A 5,163-nucleotide genomic window follows, 5' to 3' on the forward strand; every position below is an offset into this window, starting at 1 on the left:
TATCAGAGGCCGGCGCAGGCGCCCGCGATGACGTCATCGCGCCGCCTGAGCCATACAGCGCAGGACACAGGCCAGAAGAGGCCTGCATCGCATCGCTGACATGGAGGTAAGTATGTGTTTTTTGTTTTTTTTAAATATATACAATACTGTTATTACTGGCACAGAGGGTGGCGGGGGGCGCTGTTATTACTGGCGGGGGGGGCTGTTATTACTGGCAGGGGGGCTGTTATTACTGACGGGGGGGCTGTTATTACTGACGGGGGGGCTGTTATTACTGGCGGGGGGGGCTGTTATTACTGGCACAGAGGGGCTGTTATTACTGGCACAGAGGGGCTGTTATTACTGGTGGGGGGGCTGTTATTACTGGCGGGGGGGCTGTTATTACTGGCACAGGGGGGCTGTTATTACTGGCACAGGGGGGCTGTTATTACTTGCACAGGGGGGCTGTTATTACTGGCACAGAGGGGCTGTTATTACTGGCGGGGGGGGGGGGCTGTTATTACTGGCACAGAGGGGCTGTTATTACTGGTGGGGGGCTGTTATTACTGGCGGGGGGGCCGTTATTACTGGCGGGGGGGCTGTTATTACTGGCACAGGGGGGCTGTTATTACTTGCACAGGGGGGCTGTTATTACTGGCACATAGGGGCTGTTATTACTGGCGGGGAGGGCTGTTATTACTGGCACAGAGGGGCTGTTATTACTGGTGGGGGGGGCTGTTATTACTGGTGGGGGGCTGTTATTACTGGCGGGGGGGCCGTTATTACTGGCGGGGGGGCTGTTATTACTGGCGGGGGGGCTGTTATTACTGGCACAGGGGGGCTGTTATTACATGCACAGGGGGGCTGTTATTACTGGCACAGGGGGGCTGTTATTACTGGCACAGGGGGGCTGTTATTACTGGCATGGGGGGCTGTTATTACTGGCACAGGGAGGCTGTTTTTACTGGCACAGAGGGGCTGTTATTACTGGCGGGGGGTGGGCTGTTATTACTGGCGGGGGGGCTGTTATTACTGGCACAGGGGGGTTGTTATTACTGGCACAGGGGGGCTGTTATTACTGGCACAGGGGGGCTGTTATTACTGGCACAGGGGGGCTGTTATTACTGGCACAGGGGGGCTGTTATTACTGGCATAGGGGGGCTGTTATTACTGGCACAGAGGGGCTGTTATTACTGGCACAGAGGGGCTGTTATTACTGGCGGGGGGCTGTTATTACTGGCGGGGGGGCTGTTATTACTGGCACAGGGGGGGCTGTTATTACTGGCACAGAGGGGCTGTTATTACTGGCGGGGGGGCTGTTATTACTGGCGGGGGGGCTGTTATTACTGGCGGGGGGGCTGTTATTACTGGCACAGGGGGGCTGTTATTACTTGCACAGGGGGGCTGTTATTACTGGCACAGAGGGGCTGTTATTACTGGCGGGGGGGGGGGGCTGTTATTACTGGCACAGAGGGGCTGTTATTACTGGCGGGGGGGCTGTTATTACTGGCACAGAGGGGCTGTTATTACTGGTGGGGGGCTGTTATTACTGGCGGGGGGGCCGTTATTACTGGCGGGGGGGCTGTTATTACTGGCGGGGGGGGGCTGTTATTACTGGCACAGGGGGGCTGTTATTACTGGCACAGGGAGGCTGTTATTACTGGCACAGGGGGGCTGTTATTACTGGCATAGGGGGCTGTTATTACTGGCACAGGGAGGCTGTTATTACTGGCACAGAGGGGCTGTTATTACTGGCGGGGGGGGGGGCTGTTATTACTGGCGGGGGGGCTGTTATTACTGGCACAGGGGGGTTGTTATTACTGGCACAGGGGGGCTGTTATTACTGGCAGGGGGGCTGTTATTACTGGCACAGGGGGGCTGTTATTACTGGCACAGGGGGGCTGTTATTACTGGCACAGGGGGGCTGTTATTACTGGCACAGGGGGGCTGTTATTACTGGCACAGAGGGGCTGTTATTACTGGCACAGAGGGGCTGTTATTACTGGCGGGGGGGCTGTTATTACTGGCGGGGGGGCTGTTATTACTGGCACAGGGGGGCTGTTATTACTGGCACAGAGGGGCTGTTATTACTGGCGGGGGGGCTGTTATTACTGGCACAGAGGGGCTGTTATTACTGGCACAGAGGGGCTGTTATTACTGGCAGGGGGGCTGTTATTACTAGCAGGGGGGCTGTTATTACTGGCGGGGGGACTGTTATTACTGGCACAGGGGGGCTGTTATTACCGGCACAGGGGGGCTGTTATTACTGGCACAGGGGGGCTGTTATTACTGGCACAGGGGGGGGGGGGGCTGTTATTACTGGCACAGGGGGGGGGGGCTGTTATTACTGGCACGGGGGGGGCTGTTATTGCTGGCTCAGGGGGGCTGTTATTAATACTGGCACATGGGGAGCTGTGATTAATAGTGGGGGGAGAGGAGTACTATGGGATCATCTACGGGGGGCACTAAGAAAGGGTATTTTATACTTGCAAATTATGGGGGACACTGAGGGCATCTACTGGAGCATTTTATACTGGTACATTATGGGGGACACTAGAAGGAAGGAGGGTGTGGAGCACTATGGGGGCATTTACTGGGGGCACTATATAGGGGTATTTTATACTGGGACATTATGGGGGCACTATGGGGACATTAGCTCAACTGGGGGCATTACAAAGGGGTACTTTTTGCACTGTCAAATTATAAGGAGAATTATTTCTACTGGGGGGGGCTTTATTACTCCCACGTGGTATGACCCCCCCCCCTAGTAGCAGCACCAGCCTCTCCCTGCTCTGCTATCCCTCTGCCCCTTCTCCAAATCCTTATTATGAAATCCTTCTCATTAGGATAAAACACAACATCAGCTCCGCCGAGCCCCCGACCAAAGTGTTGAAGTGGCGTCCGAGATCCCCAAGGGCCAAGCCAAGTAACTGTAAGTTTTCATGTGAAATATGTTTGTTATACACATATAGCATACACTGTGCCACACAATGTACAGTATACCTCCACACTGTGCCACACAATATACAGTATACCGCTACACTGTGTAGTCTGTTCTATAAGCACCATTGTTTTGTGGCGGCGGACAGAAAAAAATCTGAAAGTGCCCCTCCCGACACCAGGCTCTGGATCCGCCACTGGTTCGGGGCCACTTGTGAGAGCCTTCAAACGGAACTCACAAGTGGAACCCCGAACGCAAGTGTGAAAGTAGCCTGGCCGGCTACGGTCAGGACATCATTCTTCCTCTTGACCCGTTGCTGTTTAGGGGTGGCAGCTTGTTCCCAAGGTTGTAGACTAGGGAGGGCTGGTAAGCTGGTCAGATCCGAGACTCTGTCCCAGTTCTCTGTCTCTAGAGGTGGAGTGTCCAAGGCGTTGTAAGCTTCAGGGAGATCAGCAAAAGAAGAGATAACCACAAGCTTGCCAGAAATTGTAAATGCTAAACCAAAAGGGAAGGTCCAGCGGTATAGGATCCTTTTCTCCCTGAGAAGGCTTGTGAGCGGTTTAAGGGCTCTCCTCTTCAGTAAAGTATGGGGGGGGGAGAGGTCTTGGTAAATCAATATCGGAGCATCGCCCAGCATTACATTACATTGTCCATTGACCTAGCAGCAGCGAGAATCATTTCCGTGTCTTGAAATTTCAGGAATCGGCATATAATGTCCCCTTGGTGGTTCAGAGTCTTTGGGGTGTTGGCGAAGTGCTCTGTGAGCCCTTTCAATTATAATGGCGGATGCTTTATCCTCACCCAGTAGTCTTGTAGCAGTCTGTATAATCGCAGCAAGAATATCATTTGCCGCCACTGTTTCACGGAAACCCCTAAGTCGGAGATTATTTCTCCTGCTGCGGTTTTCTTGGTCTTCCAGAGACGCATATAAAGAGTTAATGTGAGATTGGCACAAGGTGAGAGACTGGGAGACTCCTTTACGGTGCTCAATACAAGATGCCTGTACATTTTCTAAAGTGTCAACCCTGTGGCCGACATGTTGTATCTCTTGGGCCACCACCGTCCACTTATGTTTAATCGGCCCCCAACGCCTCCTCAAATGCCTGTTTGATAAAGCGGCGTGAGACGGGGAGGCTATGGATTTTCCTCTCCCTCGCTTTCTCCATCCGACATACCGTCTGTAGCTGCTTCCCGGGAGCGGCACACTGCCGCCGCCATCTTGGCCTCTTTAGGAGCCGGAGCGCCCGGTTATTTCTTCAGGTATTTCGTCATACCAGACGGCTGGGATGCAGTTTTGGTGGTTGCCCCCGAGTCCCCTGGCCTGGGTCCTCCAATCTTGACCATCTCTGCTTCTGCAGACTGCGATCCGGAGATCAGCAAGACGCGGCCATCAGGCTCGAGTGCTGGCTCCAGCCCCCCCACCCCCCCCCCCCCCCAAACTATTTGTATGGTTTTTATCTATATATTGTATCACAACTTCATTATTTTGTCCTTAAAATATATATAATCTGCTGATTTATACGCTAATATTTAAATGGATACCGAAACGCAAGAAAACATTTGTCCCAGGGGCTCCACAATAACCAACCCCCGGCTGCTGCAGTTGTGACGGAGTCAATAATTATGCTTTGGGCGGAGTTAGAGGTGTGGTCTAGTGCGGAAAAAAAACTGCCGTGATGCGCGCCGAAAATATTGTCCCTCTTTGCGATTTTCAAAAGAAGGAAGGGTATAAAAGCGGGAAGCGAAAATGAAAAAATGAAAAAAATCGCAATGGGTCCTGAAGGGGGCCCACGTTTTTGTTCTACATTTAACATATACATTGGGGGGGGGGGGGGGGATGCTATGAAAAGTTGTGCTTTTCAAAAAAAGACGTAGTGTGAACCCCCCCCCCCCCCCCCCCCCCCTGTCTAAAGCACCCATCCTGTACTAATATAACTTCACCCCATCATATAGAAAACCGGCAGCGATGCAAAATAGCACCACAGCCAGTAAGGGTGAGGCTTTAATGGTGGTTGCTCCGGCAACGCCCCGTCCTCTATCAAAACACAATCAAGTGGGCGGGGTTTTTACGTTACTAATAGCCCGGGACAGAGAAGGGTGCGGTTTTAACGTCACTACGTGTAAGCCCCGCCTACCCCAGATATCGCTCTACGAAGAGGGCGTGGTTTCGATCTGCATCTCAGCTGCCGGAAGGAGGGGGGGCGGTTCCGAGAGCTGATAGACTCGTTTCAGGCTGACCTCGC

This window comes from Bufo bufo, chromosome 5, assembly GCF_905171765.1.
Source record: "Bufo bufo chromosome 5, aBufBuf1.1, whole genome shotgun sequence".
In the NCBI taxonomy this organism is placed as follows: Eukaryota; Metazoa; Chordata; class Amphibia; order Anura; family Bufonidae; genus Bufo; species Bufo bufo.